This window comes from Macaca nemestrina, chromosome 1 (genome assembly GCF_043159975.1).
Source record: "Macaca nemestrina isolate mMacNem1 chromosome 1, mMacNem.hap1, whole genome shotgun sequence".
NCBI lineage: Eukaryota > Metazoa > Chordata > Mammalia > Primates > Cercopithecidae > Macaca > Macaca nemestrina.
Genome location: NC_092125.1, coordinates 203,334,402 through 203,357,853, shown reverse-complemented (window position 1 = coordinate 203,357,853; position 23,452 = coordinate 203,334,402).

Genomic DNA, 23,452 nt, shown 5'->3' with positions numbered 1-23,452 from the left:
AACCAGCAAATGAGTAACTGAACAAATACATAAATGGATAAAAATGGTGAAAGTGGTCCAGCCTTGATATGAGGGGGTGATGGGGTACAGGGAGGGATGATGACAAACTCCATGGGAACTCAGTGGGACACCCTGGAGTTGAGGTCTTGGTAAACTAGCCACATTCCTCTTGGGGAAGATTTTTAAAGGGACTTCCATTTGAATTTAATAAGAATATTGTTAAACAAATATCAGCTGAAGCTGGCTGCTCTCCAGGATTAACTCTGGGTTCGTTGGAAAGAGCTCAATAGAATTGACTATATTGTTGTTCTGTTGCAGATAATTACCCATTATACAGCAACCCTCCAGATGATTTTGATAATTGCTATTAAAATAAGGACTTCCAGTGTCGCTTTACAAATTAACCTCCAGGAGGTGTAATTACTGTCGTAGCAGGGAGGGTGGCTGTGTGGCCTGGGAATGAGGGCTGGGGTTGAAGCTGTTACAGTGACCACCCTGTGAGGCCCAGCATGGGGTCCAGTAAGGAGGCATGAGACTAGGGTCTGGGAGCTCAGAAGTCCTAGGTTGCAGGCCCCATCCCCTGTCATGCAACATCACACGAGTCGTTCACCTGTTTGCGTCTCAGCTCCCTTCCCTATGAAACTGAGGATGGTTCCCCTGAGCTCCCACAGCAAGTGCACATCCCTCACCCAGTGGAAGCAACAGAGTCTTCTTTTGACATATGCCCCCTCTCCAGACTGAGGATGGAGACCCCCTCAGTGCATCTCAGCAGCAGCCTGGGGCCTGGCACATAGTAGGTGCTCAGTAAGCACTGGCCCAGGGAATGAATGAATGATCTTAGTGTAGTGTGTGTTTTAGGAGCTGCCCCGAGTCCCTTTCAAAACAACTGTGGTTTGATGAACAGGTGCCTCTTACAACATGTCCTTGAGTCACTTGTCACACTCCCCCAGCCGTCCCTTGTTCCCTTGAACACCCCTGCCCGCCCTGTGTCCACTCATCTCGACCCCTCCTGATGCCATGTGCTGCCTCTTACATCGGGTGGGCCTGGGAAGCATGGAAACAATCAGGGGGTCTTGGGAATCCCTACTGCACTCCAGCCTGGGTGACAAAGAGAGACTCTGTCTCAAAAAAAAAGAAAGAAAGAAAGAAAGAAAAAGAAAATGTCCCAGCATTTTCTGAGACGCCCAGTAGTGTGTATGTGTCTGTGTGTGCGTGTGTGTGTGGTGTGTGTGTTTTGTGTGGTGTGTGGTGTGTGCGTGTGAAGGGGAGAGGATGATGAGGCAGAAGAGGGAGTCCAGCCTGGTCACAGCAACCTCGATTCCCATGCTGAGGAGTGTGGTCTCCTCTCATCCTGCACAGATGGGGAGTGGGTGGGCTTCTGAAGCACATGCATGGTCAGCTCTGCAGAGCCAGGTAACCCCTCCACTGAGCACTGGTAATTCTTTACTCCATGTCCAGGGGCGTCAGAGATCCAGAGGTGGCCTCTTAGTAGCCCTAGCGGAGTGTGGCCATGAGCTACCTTGGGGTTTCTTGCCTAAAGAACTTCCAGGGGAGATTAGTTCCAGGTCTCCCCACCTTAGCTGATGGTGTTGACTACAGAGATGCAGAGACTCTCCCCAGCCAGTCATCTGCACAGGCTCTGTCCAGAAGGGCCATTCTGACTTGGATTCCACCACGCCATATGCTCTGCTGTAGCAAGTCCAGCCTCGGGGGCTGCTTCCTGATTAGGGACATTCTTCAATAATTAAGTGACTAAAAGGTTTCTGAGAATGTAAGGAGCAGAAGAACCAGGGGCTTAGTCAGGCAGACGTGGATTTCAGTCTCAGCTGAGCCATGTCCTTGGGCAGGTTTCACTTCACCTTCCTAACCGTCATTGCCTCCTTGCTAAAGTGAATGATGACTCCTCTCTCGCAGGGTTATGAGGCAAGTTTAAATGAAAGAGCATGGGTAAGACAGCACGGCACCTGGGACACGGGAAACACTCACAACATGGCCACGGCTCTTACAAAGTGAAGAATAAAGATAAAGCCAGGGTTGTCCAGAGATGCTTGTTGCTTCTTTGTCCCTTTGGAAATTTCCTGATGGACTGCATGAGCCCATTAGATAATCTCTTATTCGTCTGAGAAAATAAAGCTTGACTGCAGAGAGCTTTATCTCCAAGAAGAAAAGAAAAATGAAGATGTCCACACTGTGATAAACATAAAATTCATTTCTTTACACAAGACCCTGAGAGCAAAGGAGTGAAGGGCAGCCACTTGCCTCTCCAGTATCCCCAGCACTGAGGACTGGACAGGCAGAGTCGACAATGTCCCCACAACAGCTACAAGAGAGTGTAATTCTCCCATTGTCCAGATGAAAAAACTGGGGCTGAGAGCACTGACATCATAAGTCTTTTGCCCAAAGTCAAACAGAGATGTGAATGCCAGAGCCAGGCTCCATCCTTCCTATTTGTACTTTGAACTTCTCTAGATTTCTTCTGCTTCCTTTTCTTTTCTTTTTGGCTCATTTCCTGCCGTATACTACAATGATCAAGTTTTTATTTCTTTTTTTCCTCTACTGATTTGGAAATGGTACATTCTATTTCTCTTCCTTTTTGGTTAACCTTTATATTTTAATAAGCACACTTGACTTAATACAGTGCAAAGCAAATCAATCTATCTCCACTTCCTTTGAACAATACCCAGATCTCAGAACACATTGATTCTCACCCCTCTCCCCTCTTAGTGTTGTGGTTGCTCCCTCCTTTGTGTTCCAAATTAGTTACATCGCTATTGTTGTTATTGCTCCTGTGTGATGTGATCAATGCAAGTGCACCGATCTCTGCTCAGTGTGTCATCTGTGATTCACTCCTTTCCTCTCCCAGCAGTGTTCTCCCTGGAGTACGTCATGCATCTGTTTTCTCAGCAAGAGCCTGTGAGTGATAACATCACTCGGACTTTGCCTGAAAATATCTTTCTTTTGCCCTCAATTTTAAATAATAGTTTAGCTGACCCTAGAACTCTACTTTCATAGTCATTTCTCTGGGCCCTGAAAATATTACTCCATTGTTCTCTGGCCTCTATTGTTGCTGCTGGGAAGTCTGTTGTCAGTCTCACTGTCTTTCTTTAGGAGGTAATCAGGTCTTTCTCCTGTTGCCTTTTGCAACCCAAACTTTTTTTTTTTTTTTTTTTTTTTTTGAGACGGAGTCTCGCTCTGTCCCCCAGGCTGGAGTGCAGTAGCCAAATCTCAGCTCACTGCAAGCTCCACCGCCTGGGTTCACGCCATTCTCCTGCCTCAGCCTCCCGAGTAGCTGGAACTACAGGTGCCCTCCACCTCACCCGGCTAGTTTTTTGTATTTTTTAGTAGAGATGGGGTTTCACCATGTTAGCCAGGATGGTCTTGATCTCCTGACCCAGTGATCCGCCCGTCTCAGCCTCCCAAAGTGCTGGGATTACAGGCTTGAGCCACCGCCCCTGGCCTTAACCCAAACTTTTTACTGATGTATAACATACATACAGAAAAATTCACAAATCATAAGTGTTCAGCTGGATACGTTTTCACAAAGTAAACACAAAACATTACCAACAAGCCCATTTGTAACCCCTCTCAGTAGCTATACCTCCACCAAGGGTAACTTTTGTCCGGACTTAACAGGATAGCTTAGGTTAGCTTGTTTTTGAACTTTAAAAAATAGAATAATGTACTGTATACTCTTTTATATCTGGTTTCTTTCTCTCAATATTATGTTTGTGATATCCACATACATGATGTATAGTTTTGGTTTGTTCATTCTCATTGTTTAATATTCTATGAACATATTGTATTTTATTTATCCATCCTGTTGTTAATCAACATTTGGTTAACTTCCAGTTTGGGGCTATAATGAATAATGATGCCATGAACATTCTTGTACATTTCTTGTACATTTACAAGTAGAACTCATATGTCCTGGGATGGGATAGAATTTGCTGAGTCATAGGATATTTCTCTTCATTTTCTAGTTTTCTAAACTGGAAGCTTAGATTATTGATTTTAGATTTTTCTTCTTTCCTAATATAGGTGTGTAATGTTGTAAATTTGACCCTAAGCACCTCTTTATTTGCATCCTGAAAAACTTTTTGTGTTTTCATTTTCATTTAGTTCAAAACATCTTTAAATTTCTCTTGAGACTCCTTCTTTGGCCCATGTGTTATCTAGAAATGCATTGTTTAGTTTCCAAATATTAGGTAATTTTTCAGCTTTCAGTTATTAATTTCTAGTTTAATTCCATTGTAGTCTAAGAATACACTTTGTATGATTTTCTTTTATAAAAAGCTCATTAAAGCATGTTTTGTGGCCCAAAATATGTTCTATCTTGATGAATATTCCTTGTGAGTTTGAGAAGAATGTGTATTTTGCTGATATTGAAGGGTGTGTTCTATAAATGTCAATTAGATCAAGTTGATTGATAGTGAAACATTGTGAAGTCTTCTTTGTCTGAAATCATCATAGAATTCCAGCTTTCTTTTGGCTAGTGTTAACATTATATATTTTTATCCATACCTTTACTTTTAAGTGGGTTTCTTATAGAAAACATGTAGGTTAGTCTTTGCTTTCTTATCCACTATTGACTACGACAATCTCTGTCTTTTAATTGATGTATTAAACTAATCTCATTTAAAGTGATTATTGATATATTTGACTTCATATCAACCATGTTTGTAACTGTTTATATTTATTGCCAGAGGCTTCCTTTTCTGCCTTCTCTAGTTTCAACTGAGCATTTCATATTACTCCATTTGGTCTTCACTCATTGTATCAATTGTACTTCTTTCTAAAAGAACATTTAGTAGCTTCCCTCGCATTTATAATATATACTTTCAGCTAATCTGGGCCCACCTCCAAATAACAGTATTCCACTTTGCATATAGTACATCTGTCTTATAACAGAGTATTTCCAATCCTTCTCTCCCATTCCTTGTGACAATGATGTCATTCATTTTATTTACCCATTTATAATCACCAAATACATAGTTACTATTATTACTTTGAACCATTTAAACAAACAGTTCTAGATTAAGAATAAGAAAAATAATTACTTCTGTCTTTATTTTTTCTCCAATAGTCTTCCTTTCTTCATATACATCTAAGTTTCTGACCATATCATTTTCTTCATGCCTAAAGAAAGTATTTTAATATTTCTTGCAAAATTTTGGCACCCTAAAGACTGTGACACCCAAGGTGTTTCTCCGTCCTCGTACTAATTCATACACAGCCTCCAACAATTTGTCAAAATTGCCATTTATGTGTTCCTATGACTTTATGGCCCCAGCAGCTTCTGCTTTAAGCAGGGAGATCTCAGCTGTGCCTCTCTGAATTCACCTGTCTCTCCAGATTTTAGTGTGATGGTTTGCTCTGCAACCTCAGTGTTCTGAGGCAGCCAAGAAAAGTTGTGGATATTCAACTTGTCCAGCTTCTTCTTGTGAGAATGGGAATGACAATTTCCAATCTCTTCACGTGTCAGATGTGAATTTATTTGTATTGCATCTGCTCAGATTCCTTTGGAAATTATGAATTCAAGTTTTTCATGTATTCTGTAAAATTTAATAAAGGTTTGTTGAAGCTTCTCATTGTCTCCTTTATGTCTTTGAACTTCTCCTCCACATTTTCCTTCTCTATTCCTTTCTGGGTAATTTCCTATTGTCTATGTCCTGGTAACTGACTATCTCACCAGTTCTACCTAATCTACTATTTAGTCTGCCCTTTAGGATTATTTTTTAATTGTAATAATTGTAAATTTTATTTTTAGACTTTCTATTTTTTCAAATGTGCCTATTCTTTCTTATAGTGTCTTATTCTATTCCTGAGATTTTTATTTTTATGCTTTTAATCACTATATATATGTATTTGTGTGTATATATATTCCTATCAGGGATATATTCCTGTATATATATATAAATATATATGTGTGTGTGTATGTGTGTGTGTGTGTATATATATATATATTCCTATCAGAATTTTTCTATTACTTGAAGTTATTTGATTTTTGGTGTTTTCTCTTTTTTAAGACAGACTTTCACTCTGTCACCCAGGCTGGAGTGCAGTGGTGTGATCTTGGCTCACTACAACCTCCACTTCCTGGGTTCAAGCAATTCTCAGACCTCAGCCTCCCGAATACCTGGAATTACAGGCATGCACCACACTCGGCTAATTTTTGTATTTTTGGTACAGACTGGGTTTCTCCATGTTGGCTAGGCTGGTCTTGAACTCCTGGCCTCAAGTGATCTGCCTGCCTTGGCCTCCCAAAGTTCTGGGATGACAGGCATGAGCCACTGTGCCTGGCTTTTTGGTGTTTTTATCTTCCTTATTTTCATAGCTATTAATTTTCATTCATTATAAATAGTTTTCTCATTTGTTTTGAAATTTGGGATTTTGAGCTCGTCTTCAGTAGGGCTGTATCGTGAGAATCCAGTGCAGACTGCCTTCCTGATTTGCTCTAGGTTGGCTTCTGCCAGATGCCCCAGAAGTTTCACCAGCCTATGATCAATTATAGGTTAATTGCCTAGTTTGGGAGTTTACAAAAAAAAGTCTGTAGGCTGGGCATGGTGGCTCACACCTGTAATGCCAGCACTTTGGGAGGCCGAGGCAGGCAGATCACAAGGTCAGGAGTTCGAGACCACCCTGGCCAACATGGTAAAACCCCATCTCTAATGAAAATACAAAAAATTAGCCAGGCGTGGTGGCACACACCTATAATCCCAGCTACTTGGGAAGCTGAAGCAGGAGAATCTCTTGAACCCAGGAGGTGGAGGTTGTGGTGAGCAGAGATCACGCCATTGCAACTCCAGCCTGAATGACAGAGCAAGACTCTGTCAAAAAAAAATCTGTAATATAAATTAAAGCCACAAATAAACCCTGTAGTCATTATAACCCAAAGAGGTTCTCTTTCCTCTCATAGGCCAAGCAGAAACTGACAAGCTCCCCTGTTGTTTCCTGGCTCTTGGGAATAAACTATTTTTCTGGTATACTCTATCACTGAGGTTGAGCCCTTTAATGCTCCCAGCTTTATACAACTCCCTGCATTGTACTCAAGACATCATCTCCTGTCCCTGCAAGGCATTAAGCCCAAACCCTTAGCAGGGGACCAAGAATGTTATGGGACCAACAGGTTCATAAGCCCACTGCTCAGTAACAGACCAATGCACTAAGACAGCAGGGATGCAGCAGAGAAAGAGTATAATGATCACAGGGTACTGCGTGAGAAAATGGGAAGAGACTCCAAATCCATCTCCACAAAAAGTTACAGGCTGAGGTTTTTGAGAGGCTTATGGAGGGTGAGGGGCTGGAAAATTGGGATCCTTGATTGGTCAAGGTAAGGGGGATAAGATCGTCAGGACATGGAAACTGCATTATTTGGGGAGTCAGAGTCCTTCAGTCCAGCTAACACCAGTGTTTCATTGGTATGTAGGACCTGAAAGAATATCTCATAAGGAAAAGGTAACATTTCCTAATGTTTGAGTTGTTTTCTACAGAACAATGCAGGGGAACTATCATCTTGTAACAGGGTCCACGTGATTCTGAGGCATCAAGCAGCAAGCAACTTTGAGGAAGCAGGTCAGAGGGCAGCTGACCCAGCAGTCAAGGCTGAACGTGCTGCGGGCTCAGTTTATTTTTCTTTATCTCCCTCCTGTCTTCCTTGATTAATATTATAAAGTTTATAAGGATGGTTTCAAGAGTGTTAACCTTGCTAACATGGCCTGCAGCTTGGCAGCTGCTAACCCAGTTCCCACACTCACTTTCTACTCTGCCTGTCCATCCCCTGGGATCTCCCTTTCCCTTTTGCTACATTTGATAAAACATTTCTAGAGCTTATGCAGGGAACATTTTCAGGAGCAGAAGTCAGAACCTGGTCTCTAGGTTGGAGCCAGCTCCTGCCCCACCCACCCTAGGCACATTTGGCTCAGAGTCTGAGGATCCCAGGGGTCACCCAGGACAGGTGTCCAGGAGGCAGCTGGGTATATGGGTCTGAGCTCAGTGCACGAGGCTGGGGTGTGGGCACAGATGTGAAGTCCGTTACATGTGCTCATTACCATCCTTGGGAATAGACAAGGATTGTGTGAGCAGGGACATAAACTTTTGTGTCTGAGGCCTGGATCAGTGACAAATGTGAATGTGAACCTATGGGGCACCAAATCCTGCTGCCTTTAGGGGTGCAACTAAAAAGATTCCTACAAGCTGAAGAAATGAGGCAGCTTGGGCCATGTCAATAGCCCAGGCTCTGGCATTGATGAGATATGTGACTTTCAGCAAGTCCTTTTTCCTCTCTGAGCCTCAGTTTCTTCATCTGTAAAGTGGGGATAATGCAGATGGCCTTTCAGAGTTGCTGTGAGAATCAGCTGGGATCACTCATGTCCAGATATATCTGCGGGCACATGGGAGGTGCTCAATAAGTACATAAGGAGCCCCTGCTTTGTGCTCAGAGGCAGGTCAAGTTGTGATCAAAAAGGTGATGTTGTAGTTGGGCCTTAAAGCATCAAACTTCACCAGGTGGGAAGTGTAGGGAAACACTCTCCAGGCAGGGAACACAGTGTGTGCAAAGGCTGGGGATGCCAAAGAATGTAGAAAGTTCCAGGAGCCTTGAGGGGTTCTGTGTAGCCGGGACAGGGGCAAGATGAGAGGAGGTGTAAATTCCATGGACATCCAGGAAGACTTTAAGGGATAAATAAATGGAGAAAAGTGATCCCACGGGTCATAGCTGGCCACACGCTGAGTTTGGATGAGAAAAGCGGAGCTTTTGGGGCAACCGCTAGCAGGAAACTGAGGTGTCTGTGCTCAGAGGGGTCCGCCCTCGGCCAGGGGGCAAACGCTCGCTCTGTGTGTGGCAGAAGAACCCTTCCTGCTCCTGAGAACACAGGATTCCATGTGGCTCTTCCATTCAGATGGATGCCAGAGATCTGGACAGAGTCCCGAGCAGGACTTGGGTGATCACAGGGGCGGAATCAGCTGGTCTCACAAGAGGGTGCAATGATTTTATTTATCATCTGAATTAATTACTAATAAGTATCATAGCTGACATCTACGGAGGAATTTCTATGTGCCAGGCACTGTTCTGTATATGAGCTTGTTTAATCCCCATGACAAGCTCATGAGGTGAATACCATTATTATCCTCGTTTTACAGAAGAGGAGACTGAGGCACAGAGAAGCTGAGTTGACTAGAGGAAAGGGAGGAGGGCAGGGTGTGTGGCACAGATGTGGGAGTCAGGCAGGAGGAGTTCAGATGTCTGTCTGGCCCCTCACAAGCTGTGTGGCCTTGAAAAAGTGACTGGTATCTGAGCCTCAGTTTCCTCCTCTGTAAATGGAGAGATAGAATATGACATCCGCAGGACCACAGGTGTGGTAGGGGCTGCAGAGATGAGAGTGTTCCATACCTCCCTGAAGCAAGGGTCAGCACCAAGCCAACTGTTGGGGTCAGAGCTGGAACCAGCACCAAGCCAACTGGCGGGGTCAACATGTTGGGTCAGGGATGCCCAGAGGAGGATATGGGACCCTTCGTGAGAGAGAGATTGACTGAGCTGCCTTTTGTGAGCTTCCCTGGGGACCTGTTTCCAGCATCACTTTTGGAGTCCATGCCCCATCTGGCCAAGAACCGTCTTTCAGCTAGCCCTAAAGTCTTTCAGCAGAGGAGCTGAGCTCCCACTGCTGGAGGCTGGACTTCCAGATGCAAGCATCTCTTTGATTACTTTTTAATGAAAAACACATTTGAATCTGAACTGAAATTATATTGTCAGCAGTTAATTATCACTTGTCAAACAATTGTGTGCCCAGATTGCAGGTTTAATTTCCATATAGGTTTGCAAAATCCTCGTTCCTCTTATTTGATGAGGGCTCTCTGAGTAAGACACACTCATTATTGAGATTTTTGCTTTTTTTTTAACAGTTTGTTGTTGTTGTTTTGTTTTGTTTTTTTAATAAGCAGATTTCTTTGGCATCTGTGTCTAAGGCTCTTTGCAAATAACAGGGGGAAAAAAAACCACTCAATGATGTAATTTAAGCAAAGAAAAGTTGGAGAGGGGTGGGGGACCAGGCTCCAAAGATATCTATTAGAACTTAGACACCTAATGCAGGCCTGGAACAAGGAATTGAAACTCCCCACTGCGACCACCACAGCTGCCCTGCCCACCCTTCTCTCGGGGCTCATGCTCTCTCATCTCAGCTTCTCTCTGTGCACCTGTTTCAATCCTCTCCTGTTTCTTGGCATATCTGCTGATGGTGAAGAAATGGCCTCCCCTCATCTTTGAATAAATGGCACACTCTCTCGGTTGAGGACCTAGAAGACCTGAGGGCAAGTCCTGCCCTGACTCGCCAGTGCTCTTGGCCCAGTCCCTTATCCCCACAGATCCACAGCCTTGTGTGTGAAATGAGGCCAGTACCGGCCTTGCCCATGTGTTTTACGGATGAAAAGGCACCATCTAAGTAAAGCGCTTTGCACCTTCACAGTCCCATGGTGGGTTCTGAAAGGAAGGGTACCTGTGGCTGATTGTGTCACTGTAGTGGTCATTATAATAATAACAGCAATACAGCCTCCTGAGCAGAGTGGAAGCCTGATGTGGTTTGGCTGTGACCGCACCCAAATCTCACCTTGAATTGTAATAATCCCCATGTGTCAAGGGCAGGGCCAGCTGGAGATAATTGAATCATGGGGATGGTTTCTATCACACTGTTCTCATGACGGTGAATAAGACTCAAAAGATCTGAAAGTTTTATAAAGGGGACTTCCCCTGCACAAGCTGTCTCTTGCCTGCTGCCATGTAAGATGTGTCTTGCTTCCCCTTCACCTTCCCCCATGATTGTGAGGCCTCCCCAGCCATGTGGAACTGTGAGTCCATTAAACCTCTTTCCTTTATAAATGACCCAGTCTCGGGTATGTCTTTATTAGCAGCATGAGAATAGACTGGGGAGACAGAGATAGAAGATGTCACTGTCTCTTAGACTGTCTCTTAGATCCTCATTGGATTAACAAGAAACCAGAGTAGGTGCTGTGTGATCTCAGCCCTGAGCCACGAGCCTCAGCTTACTTGCCTGCAGGGTGGGGATAGTCATGTCTACCTGGAAGCATCACTGCAGAGGCAAAATGAGGTAACAGAGTCTGGCATGCAATAGATGCTCAATAAACCTTCCTTTGTTTTCTGGCCCGGGGTCTTTACAGTGAGTACAGAAGGAACAGTGAGTACCCAATGAACAGAGAAAGAAAGGAGGATAAATCAATGATGATTTTCTAATGGGACCATAAATCACATCACAGCTTAGCTTAGGATCCTCTCTGTGGGACAGGAACTGGAAGCTGGAAATTTTTTAAATTTTATCCCTTTGTTGTTTGGCTGATGTCTGTTTTCTCCAGTTAAACTGGAAGCTACATCAAGCCAAGAACTGAGTTTCTGGTCATGATTCTCTCTCAAGCACCTGGAATGGCATGTGGCACATGGAAAACATCGCAAATACATTGAATGAATGAGTGAGGCAATATGTGTACTCAGCTCAGCACCCGGAGCAGTCCATGTTCTCAGTAAACATTATGCATGATCACCACCAACTTTCTAGAGCTAGGCGTGACTGAACCTCAAGGTGGGGACAGGAAAGGACACCAAGGATGGTACAGGCAGGATGGAAGAAGTTGACCAGCTGCCAGGTCTGAGGGTGAAGGAGACCAGGAGGAGGCTTAGGGAGGGGAAGGGATGGGCCTCCAGTTGTGGGGAGTTAATGGAAGGGAGTGACTCTGTGGTGCAGTACAAAGACCAGGCCTGAGAACAAGGACCCTGGGCCCAGCTCCATGGAATGAGACCAAGCACCTGCTCTCAGGCCTCAGGTTCCCCATAAACACAGTCTCTGCAGCACCTCCAGCCCCAAAAGCCCTGAGTCTGTAATGAACATAGCAGCCCAAGTGCATTTTCGGCCAGAGCACAGAGCTGCAGGGATCTGGAGTGATCCATGTTGGCCAAGGAGCCAGAGAGGGCAGCGTCTGTGCCTGTCAGCTTCACGGCATCTGTGGGGAGGGGAGGGCAGGGCAGGTTAGGGAGCTGGTCAGCACTGGAGGCAGAATCCATGCTCATCTCCCAGGAAAGTGAGGGTGGTGGCACCAGACTGAATTTGTAGATCTCATGGTCTCCAGTCTGATCAACTCCACTGTCACCATCTCCCTCCACAGGGCTGAGACAGGGAGCATCCCGAGGCCACTGATGCACATACACCCCCACCCCCTTTGCCTCTCCCTTTGGGGGGCAGTCTTGACCCCATCTTTGACTCTGGTTTCCAGACTCCCCTGGCCACATCCGTGACTGAGCTGAGCCATGTCAGACACCAGGCCAGTTACCACAGGATGAGTTCAGAGGAAGATACGTTACTTAACATGAGCCAGTCAGAGCAAAGCCCAGGACTTCTCCATTCTGGTTGGGAGACACAATACGCTCTGCTAAATGGGAAGGAGGAAATACATCACCCAAGTTGATGTGGAACCACAGGAGAAGACAGACTGAAGATGAAGTTGATACTCTGGGAGGCAGAGCAGATCACTGAAAAAACACTGGGTCCTTGGTCACACAACCGGGGAGCTACATCAATTCTTGTCTGAGACCCAATCCAATTCTAGGCTTGATAGTTTAAGCCAGTGTGCATTGGGTTTTCTGTTCCCTGCAGTGCGTTCATGCTTCTGTAACAGGAAGAAGCTATTCCCTGTAGGCTCTGTTCTCCGGCTCCATGGGGATGAAACGATATTAGGATCCCAGGAGCTAGCAGGTGCCCCAAGCCCCTGAACAAAAACTTTCAAGAAGTGAAATTTGGGGAGTAGAATCAGGTATCAGTGTAGAATCCATTCATTCTTTCATTCATTCATTCAACCAGTAAAGGTTAAGCAGCTAATACGTTCCAGGCCCTGTGCAAGGTGCAGGGTTGACCTCCAAGGGAAATAAGATGGACAAAAGGAACACAAAAAATAAAGAAGGAAATCAGTAAATAAACAAGACAATTTCAGAGGGTGCAAAGTGCTTGAAGAAAATTAAACAGGACAATGTGATAACAACTCAGGTGTTGGAGAGCAGATGCTTTGACCTGCGGGAGCCAGGGGAGGCCTTCTGGAACAGGTAGCATTTGGGCTGAAACCTAAATGAAGAGGAACAGCCATGCCAAGATCTAAGACAGGGCACTCCCAAAAGAAAGAACAGCAAGTGCAAAGGGCCTGAGGCAAGCACGAGCTTGTTCTGTTCAAAAAAAAATAAAAGGACAGTGGAGCTAACTCATGTCAGACTCAATAAGTTTTGAGAGCTGTGTATTATGTCAGTCACTAGTCTAAGCACTTTGCTTGTGTTACCTAGCTTAATCTTCTCAACAAACCCACAAGATATGACTCATTATCCGCACTTTACAGATGCTGATGATGAGGTTTAGAGAGATTTATTAATTAGCTTACAGCCCAAGAGCTAGTAAATGGCAGAGGTTGGACTTGAACCAGGGTTTATCGATGCCAGAGTTGGTGTTATCAACCACTACCCTATGCCACCTCCTTTGGGGAATGACGGTGACAGCCTTTCTGTGGGCTACTGTGAGCTCACTGTGGCCTCCTTTGGCTCCTCACCCAGACAAGGGCCTTCTCACTACCTTCAGCCTCATGGTAAGCTTAATGTGCAGGCCAAGTCCCTGGCGGGGAGGGCTGCTGTCTGGGGAGAATCTGTTCAATACTTGAGAGTGTTACCAACTCACTGTCATGCTTCTTCTGTGCTGTGCCCTCCAAGCAGCTTCACCAGTAATGAAGGGAATTTTTTTTAAATCTACCTGACTTCTGTGTCTTTGTTTCAATTTGTTCCAAACTCGGGTGGGAAGCAGAAATGCCATTTATCGGCCCCTCAGTGAAGGCAAGGAGGGTATAGCAGGGCTTCAGGTGAGAACTGAGAGGGGTCACACAGGGTCATGGCAGTGGGTGCAAACAAAGCAGGTCACTAGAGGGAAATCTAAGAGGAGGAATGGACTGGATTGTGTGGGGTGTGCATGTGTGTGTGCTCACGGAATGAATGTGTGCCTGCGTGCATGTGTGCACATGGGTGTGTGTGAGTGGTGTGCATCTCTGTGTCTGTATGTGTCTGTGTGTGCATGTGTATGTGTGTATGTGAGTGAATGTGTGCCTGCATGCTTGTGTGCACATGGGTGTGTGTGAGTGGTGTGCATATCTGTGTCCGTATGTGCATGTATGTGTGTGCATATCTGTGTCTGTATGTGCATGTATGTGTGTGCACGTGGATGAATGTGTGCCTGCATGCTTGTGTGCGCATGGGTGTGTGTGAGTGGTACATATCCATGTGTCTGTGTGTGTCTGTGTGAATCTGTGTGCACATGTGTGTGAGTGTGTGTGTATACATGGGATGAGTGTATGCCAGTGTGCTTGTGTCTGTATGTTTGTGTTTGACTTGTGTGTCTCTGTGTCTATATGTGTCTATATGAATCTGTGAGTGCAAATGTGTGTGTGTGTGTGTGTGTGCACATGGGATGTATGCCCATGTGCTTATGTGTGCATTGGTGTGTGTGAGTGTTATGTATGCATGTGTCTGTGTGAATCTGTGTGTGCCTGTGTGTGTATGTCTGCACACATGTGGGATGAGTGTGTGCCCATGTGCTTATGTGCACATTGGTGTGTGTGAGTGGTATGTGTGTATGTGTCTGTGTGAATCTGTGTGTGTGTGTGTGTGTGCACACATGTGGGATGAGTGTGTGCCCATGTGCTTATGTGCACATTGGTGTGTGTGAGTGGTATGTGTGTATGTGTCTGTATGCCTCTGTGTGCGTGTGTGTGTGCACACATGTGGGATGAGTGTGTGCCCATGTGCTTATGTGCGAATGGGTGTGTGTGAGTGATCCGTATGGGTCTGCGTGTGTCTGTGTGAATCTGTGTGTGTGTACGTGTGAGTGTGCGCATGTGTGTGTACACATTGAATGAATGTATGCTGGTGTGCTTGTGTCTGTATGAGTGTGTGTGAGTCATGTATGTGCCTGTGTGTCTGTGTGAATCTGTGTGTGCCTGTGTGTGTGTGTGTTTGCACACATGGGGTGAATGTGTGCCTGTGTCCTTGTGTGTGAATGGACGTCTGTGTTTGTGTGTGTCTGCACATGTCTGCGTGTGCTGTGCACATATGTGCACAGCTGCATGCACATATGGAGGGTTCTGGGTGAAGCCACAGGGCTCACTAAAGCCGTGGACCCAGCAAACCCCACCTCTGGGCTCGAGGCCCCAGTCCAGCGCTCTCTCCACTGCCCTTGCTGCCCCCGTAACTGTGACCAAGGCGGGCTCTCCACCTCCACCCCCACCCAGACCACCTTTCTCTCCATCTCCAGCTGTAATGGACATAAATGCCGCTCTAATTTCTCATCACTTCCTGCAATTTGCAAAATGGTTTCTTTGGTTTTTACAAAATGGGCTACAGTGTCGCCTCTGCTCCCCTCCTTCCTTTTTCTGTTGTCTTGTCGTTAAGCAAAGAGAAGAATAACAAGTGATCAAGCATCACGAAGAAGAAAGGCAGCCACGGAGCCTGAGGGAGATTACAGGGAAATGATGTGAGCAATCATTTTAGCAAATTCTATTTTAACTAAGATGAGTTCAGTCCACTTCCTAATGTACCAGCCTCACCATGTCCTGTGATCCATGCAGGATAAGGATGGCCTGTGACCCAATTACTCAGGACCGCTGGGTGACCAGTCCAGCTCCACCGCACATGTCAGGCTCATCAGCAGACGGCCAATGGCCTCTGGTTCCATTCTGATCGTCCAGGCAGCTGTGGGCAGAGCAGGCAGATGTTGTTCCCATCCTCCAGCAAATGCAGGGTTTGTTCCACACGGGCCCATGTCCTGTCCCCTGTCCCTGTCATTCCCTCCCTCACCCCACAGGGACCTCTTGCCTCCCAGCATCCTCAACAGACCCCCAGACAAGTCGGGTCCCCAGTATGCTTAAGCACCTGCTAGATACTAAGTACAGAGCTCAGCACCAGGTATGGGTGACTAAGGAAGACACAGGCTGTGCCCCATGGGGTTTCCAGTCAACAGGACAGGCTAAATTAAAGCAGTTATGCATGAAGAACCAGGTATCATGCGATGAGAGCTAACCGGGGACCTGCGCTCTTGAGGGAGGTGAGGTGGGCTTCCCACAGGAGACCTGAAGGATGCATAGGAGTCAACCAGGTGAGATGCCGTGGAGGATGCTCCAGGCAGAGGGAACAACACTGGCAAAGGCTCAGAGGTTTGAGTGGCAGAACACCCGTGTGACTGCATCATTCTGAACGGGGAACTGTGCCAGGTGCTGAGGTTGTGGAGGTGGCGGAGCCAGATCGTGCTGGCTTTAAGGCTTCTCAGAGCAGGTGACATTGGGGCAAGGACTGAAGGAGAGGGGGAGGGAGCGCAGCAGATGTAGGGAGAGGTTCCAGCTGAGGAAAGCACAGAGCAGAGCCTGGAGGGAGGAACTGCAAAGGCCCTGGTCCAGGAAGGAGCTGGTGGGGCTGGAGGGGAATGGATGGGGATTCATATGGGCCAAGGGGTGATAGGGCTGGAGGCTGTGGGGGGATGGGACACTGCAGGCCAGGGCCACTGTCAGCTTGGATGCACCCCAGTGAGGCAGGAGCCCCAAGCCTTCAGAGCAGAGCAGAGATGGCTCCACCCTGAGTCTCACCGAGGTATTAGGGCTGCTGCAGGGAGAGCGGGTGGAGCCAGGGCAGAGGCAGGAACCTGTCAGGATGCTACTGTACCAGTCCAAGTATGATGACGGTGCAACCAGGGAGAGAAACTGGAGAGGGAGAGGAGATATAGGGTCTGGTTTATGGGGCGGGGTGGGGTGGGGTTTGTAGAAATAGGTCTCCTTATGTTGCCTAGGCTGGTCTCAAACTCCTGGACTCAAGCAATCCTCCTGCCTCAGCCTCCCAAAGTGTTGGGACTGCAGGTGTGAGCCACCACACCGGCCCTGGGTTTACATTAAAGTTGAGCCAACAAGACCTGAGAATTATTCACTCCATAAATACTTGGTATTACTAGTTTTTAAATTTTCATACTATGTCACTCAGCATCTCCCTATAGAAATCTTTTCTAACAAAATAGAAATGTAGAGGCAGATGTAAGAACAAAGCTAGCCACTGCAGTGTAATTTATGACAGTAAAGAAAAAAAATAGAAACTTCAAATTTCAAAAGTAGGAGTTTAGGAGGACCATTAATCACGTGGACAATTTCCATGAATATACAATGCAATGGGAAACTCATCAGCCTGGAGTGTCAGGTAGGAAAGCCTCAGATCTGTATCTGCACATGGGAGGACACAGCTGGGTCCACCAATGTCCACTTCTTTATCTGGGCCCACAGGAGAACAGCATCTCCCGTGGCCTTCACATCAGGGTGGCCATGAGACTTGCACTGACCAATCAAGTGTGAATAGAGGTGGCGAGTGTCCCTTCCAGGTGGGAGCATTTACGAGTCAGCGCTTAGCTCCCCTGTCTTCCTTCCCTGTCACAGTGACTGTAGAAGCACATGTGGAGATGTTGACATCCTTAGACAGTGGAGCCTCCATCGGTGACAGTCCCTGCTGTCTGTAACGCCTCCCTGCCGGTCAGCGGGGATGTGTAGCAAGAGCAAGAAATTACCTTTGCTGTTTTGGAGGGTTGATTGTTTTTGTACCATATCCTAGGCTATCCTGACAGCCACACGAATGTGAAAGCAGTTATGAAAATAGATGTTAGTGTAAGAAGAGGAAAAGGAATGAAAAAAATGGTGTTAATAGGGGAGTACTACGAGTACTTTGAGAGGCAAGATACCGGATGAGTTATATACTCTCTTACAGAAATGTCTGCACTCGCCAAATGCTTCACAGTAAGGATGCATGGCTATGTCGCGGGGAAAGATCAATATTATTAACAAGAACACCCGGGCCCTGGCCGAGGCCGTCCTCGTCCCAGGCTGCATTTTTCTCTCCTTCATCTCGGGCTCCTGGTCCACTTAGCTTTTGTCCCCTGCAATTATCCCTTTAGTATAGATCGTTTTGTTCTCTAATGGTCTGCCCTGCGTAATGTAGCATAATCATATTCTGTCTTGTTCTCAGATATTTAATTCCGTGTCCCTTGGCCTCAGTTTCTTCATCTCTAAGTGCAGTGGTGGCAGAAAGGGAGATCCTGAGATGCTGCTGAGTGCTGCTGCTCCTTCAGGGCTGAGAGGAATGAAAGCACCCTAGCAAGCGATGCTGCTTTACAGATGAGAATCCAAGGCGGACAGGTGGGGGAATTTGCCCAAAATTGTGCGCCCAAGTGAGCCCTGAAAGTGCAGTTTGAGCTCTGGAATCTGGCTTCAGCCGAGGTACCCTCTTCAAATCACAATATCCTTGTGTGGTCAGTATTATGTGCCCATTTTACAGGTGGAAAAACTGATGAGGCTTACAGAGGTTCAGCCACTTGCCCAAGTCACACATTGAGTGAGCGCTGGAGGCTGAATCTGAACCCAGGTATGTGGGGTCCAGGGTCTGTTCTGTTCTCACTGCTCCAATGGTGAGCCGTCCAGCTGGGGCCAGCACCCTCAAGGGCAGGAGATGACCACCCGGGTGCACTTGGGGCCAGAGAAATCACCAGCCCCAAAACAACAACAGCAATAAGAAGGAGAACAGCCCTTGTCCCTGCAGCATGCGCTGGTGGTTGCTGAGCCCATGACATGCATAATCTCACTGAAGTCTGGCCCCACCCCATAAGGCAGATGCTGTGATTACCAACTCACACGTGAGGGAACTGAGCTCAGAGAGTGAGGTTAACTTACCCAAGGCCTCATGCAAAACAGTGGCAGAACCCAGGCTGGAAGCCGAGGCCTGTGGTCTAACCAGCGGCCACACTGCCTCCCTCCACCTGTGCCTGGGCTTGGAGACCACTGATGGGATCAAGTTTTCCCTTATGTAGTCAGGATCTGGAATGAGAATGCAGAAGCCCCACAGAGGTGAGCACAAGTCCTCCAGGTTTGAAACAGGGAGGAGGGAACCTGGACCACAAACAGCCACCACGCTGGGGGCCTGGAAGCGCAGGCCTGCCATGGGCAGAGAGGGACAGCACTGTCTGCCCATGTGAACCTGGAGGAAGTCGCTCACCTTGTCATTGAGGCCAATGCCATTATCTGGGCTGACCAGGGCCTATTAGGCATAGCTGGGGTGACTGGCAGCTCTTCAGCAGGCAAGGCCCTGACTCACCATGAGTCCCAAATCCAGCAGGAGTTTATCACCTGACCTAATTGTTCTAATTGTCACTGTCATGACTGATAACATCAGGTGACAGCCATAGCCACAAACTCAGGAAGTCTGAAATGGGCCCCAGAGAAGGGAGAGGCCTTGAATGGTTTGGAGGGAGCTTAAAAGGGGAGTAACTCGAAGCCCTGGGCAGGTTCAGGCTGGGGGCAGTCACAGAGTCACAGAGATTACACTCCCCAAAGGTGGGAGTCAGAAACTATTGAACACAGTGAAAGAAGAAGCTTTTTTTGTTGGACGTAGAGATGCCTGACACTAAGAGAGGAGAATTGTCAAGATCACAACCTAAGGGTCACAAAACAGCAGAATACCAGGTGTGAGCATGGGACACTATTGGGATGCTTAGGACATGGCAGAACCTTGGACACAGCTTGTCAGCATCTTGGGCTTAGGAGGCCAGAGTGGTGTGAGGAGTCAAGGGGAGAGACTTTCAGAGAGGCCTGGATCTAAATCTTGGTTCTACCAATGATTAGCTCCGGGACCACTGCCTTGCTCCATCTAAAAAGTGGGGAAATTAAGCCCCACTCATGGAGTAGGTGAACCTGAAATGGCAAGACGGGTGGGTGGTGCTTAGCAGCTAAGTACTGGATATGAAATGGACACAGATGTGTATGTTGTGTTTTACAAACAGTATATGATTGGGGTGTGTAGGGGTGGGGGTGGCAGGGCTGGAAGTAATCCTTGGAAATCACACAAACTCTAGACTAGAGCACTCACTGCATGTTTCCCATTGGAATTACCTGGGAGTTTTAACTCATGGATTCAAAAGGGCCCCTGAGACAGGGCTGTGTACAAGAGTGGCCCTGCCATTGGGCCCCTTATTCTCTCCACAATGACCCTGTAGGCAAGACTGAACTGCCACTGATCCAAGTCTTAGCAGAATGCCCGTGAACGCTGGGAACATGAGAGTGGCTGCCTTAGGGTGCAGCTACAGGCTGTCGACTGCTTAGCCACAGCACGGATCAGCTTCTCAGCAACAGATCACCCCACTGCCCACGTCATGGTGTCATCGGGCCCCTCTGCGTTCAGGTCATCCTGTGGGCAACGGGCCGTGGGGGGCTGGCACTTTGCTGACCTTGCTTTTGCTGGCTATTCAAGTCGTAAGCTGCCTGAATCTAAAGAGAGCTCAGTTTTTGTTTTTTGTTTCTTTACCAACCAAATCTATCCCCCTTCCTTGCCAAGCCATGTCTGTTTTGCTATCTGTTGCATCCCTAGCACTTAGAACAGAGCTGAGCATGTAGTAGATGCTCAACAAATATTTATTGAGTAGATGAACAAAGCACTGAAGTTTAAGAGGCAGAAGCAGTGGCAGCTGTAGCCTTGGATGAAGTTAAAATCCTCACGCTATGAGCCCTGGCACCTCCATTTCCCTGGTTGTGAAATGGAGTATCGGCACCAGCCTGTGTCACAGAGAATGACATACAGTGTGGCTTTGCAGGGAGATCTATTGTTTAATCAAATCTCATTCAATTGGTCCTGCCAGGGGTTCCCAAAGGGAAGTGGAGCAATGGTGGGGGCAGAGTGAGGTGAGGCCTGATGCGGGGGATTCCACAGGCTGGGATAAGGAGTTTGGGTTTTTCCACCAAGCAATAAGGAGCTGTTGGTATCTCTGAGCCGGGCAGGGTTGAGAATCTGAGGAACTCCTGGGAGTCTGCTCGCTGGGGAGGCAGCTGGCAGCTTAGCCCAGACCAGCTGATCTGAGTCTCAGGGGCTGGCATGTAGGAGTCCATCTTTTTAAACCTCCCCAGGTTTAAAAATCTCAGGTTAACATTTGGCAACTGTTACTATGGTTGATTCCTCTAAATTCTGCCAGGGATCATCTCATCCAGGGAGGGACAGGAAGGGAAGTGGAGGGAAGGATGAGGCAGGTTTCTCACCGAAAGTATTGTTTTGATAAAAGAAAAGCAACCTGGTCACTGCTGGTGGCAAAAACATTACTTTGGATCCACTGAAATTGCTGTCTTCACATGTCAAAATGGTTATCTGTCAGCTATTTTATGTAATAGTTATACCAAATAGGTCCATTTCTGCTGTTCCTAAATTTCCTTGTACTGGGGGAGTCAGAAACAGCTGAGCCCCCGGGAAATGAATCTTTTCTGATGGGGTCCCCATCTGATGACAGACCATACCCTAAGAGGACTGAGCCTTTGCTATCCCCACCCCTCTTCCCCTGTCCCCAGCTCCAGGTTCTCAGCCTCTGCCCAGAACCTGGGAGAGGGGGCTTCATTCCTCACCTCCCCAGGGGGAGGGGAGTTGCTCCCCACTGCTCCCTAACGCAGCTCATCTCTCCTCGTCTCCACCCATGAAGCCTGGCAGTCTGCTGCCACCCCCCGCCCCCGCCAGCCTCTCCTTCCCTGAGCCCGTGCTCTGCTCCACTCAGGCTTGGCTCAGATCCTCCAAGTCACCACACCTCTCCTGCTTCAGTGTCCTCACACATGCTGTTTCCTCTGCCTGAATCCACCCCCCAGCCTCCACAAACTAGGAATCCAGGAGCACCAGGAAGGCTGACAAGGACAGCAAGGGGGCAGGTCTGCATGGGGCCAACAGCAGTGACAGTGGAGGCTTCCCCAGCAGAGCTAGGCTGCAGGCTTCGGGTCCCACTTGGTGCCCAAGCTCACGTTATGGTGCTGGGGAGAGACCTCGAGCAGCTGTTAAACTGTGGTGTGCCTGTGGGTGTATAATTATGGAAGTGGGTTTTGCATATTTTGATAAATTTATAAATATGGAGTGTAATTATCCCTCATTAGCATATGCTTATGTTCTACATAATTGTATCCTGTTTCACAAAAAAGTGCAAGTTGCCAATTCACAACCAAGACACGGCGTCACCAGCTTGACTGTCGTGCATCCCCACCATTGCTGGCACAGAATGTGTCCATTCATTATCCTGGGCAGGAGGGCAGCCAGGACGGTGGCATATCTCCCCACGCCACAGGCAGGTCTAGGGCCCTGGAGCCCAGGGAGGGACAGACAACAGGGTTGGGAGAGCAATTGGCCCAGCCACTGGCCTGGACCCAGGGTGGAAAGGGGTCACCTGGGCACCTGCCTGTGCCAGGGCCCTGCATAGCAGTTGGACTCTGAGCACCCTGGAGCCCCACCTGCCCTCACTCCACCTAGGTTCCCCTTCCTGAGCCTCGGTTCCTCTGACATAAAATGAGGATGAAAAGGGCTCTTTCCTTGGGTGGCTGTGAGGATTAGGTGAGCGAGTGCAGGTACAGGGTGCCCTGCACGTGTAGGAAGTGCTCGCACCTGTGAACTGATATTCCTGCTGTTGTCACCTCTGGGACTGCTACAGAGAGGGCAGCATGGGTCACTTTACAGATGGGCCTCATCCCCGCAATAGCTGACAGGTGTTAACACCCCCATGAGCCAGGCACCTGCACACATGGCCCACATCACCTGCATGACCTCCCTATGCAGCAGGTGCTGTTGTGGTCCCCGCTCCACAGGGGAGGAGGTTGAGTACTTCCCAGATCATACAGCTCACAGGGGTGGATTCTCAAAGACAGGCTTTCTGTCCCTACCCCAGACCCCACACTGCACTCGTCAGCAAACTCTGACAAGAGTTTGGCTTTCTGAGGACAGAAGCCTTGGGTGAAGCTGAGCCAGGCACCCCATCCGCCTTCTCCAGAGATCCTTTTAGGCCTGAGCACACAACCCAGACCTGGCCACTGGGGTGAGAGAAGAAACTTGCTCTTGGGAAACAAGTGCTTCTAGGAAGCATCCCTTTCTGCCCCTGCTTCCTCCTTTCTTCCTGATTTGAATGCTGTCATGAGGGCACCTGATGTCTGGTTGTGGCAGCCTTCTTGCAACCATGAGGCAACAAGCTAAGGATTAAAAAGCCCCCACAGCCAAAGATGGTAAAGAGGGAAGAAGTCCTTGTTGACATCCCGGAGCGTCTGACCAAGCGGGAGCCACCTCCCTCTAGAATAGGGGCCAGCAAACATTTTCTGTGAAGGGAGAGATAGTGAATACTTTAGACTTTGTGAGCCAAGAGACAAAATCAAGGATATTATGTAAGTATTAATTTAATAAGAAAGAAAACAAATTTCCACAAATTTCATCAAAATGTATTAATGAAATTCAAAATATAACAATCAAGGACAATTTTTTATAACCCAGATCTAATGAAAACAATGACATTCTCTTTTGCAGGGGGGAATAACATTTTGCTTACTTGGGATTCAGATTTCGTTGCGTTTTCCC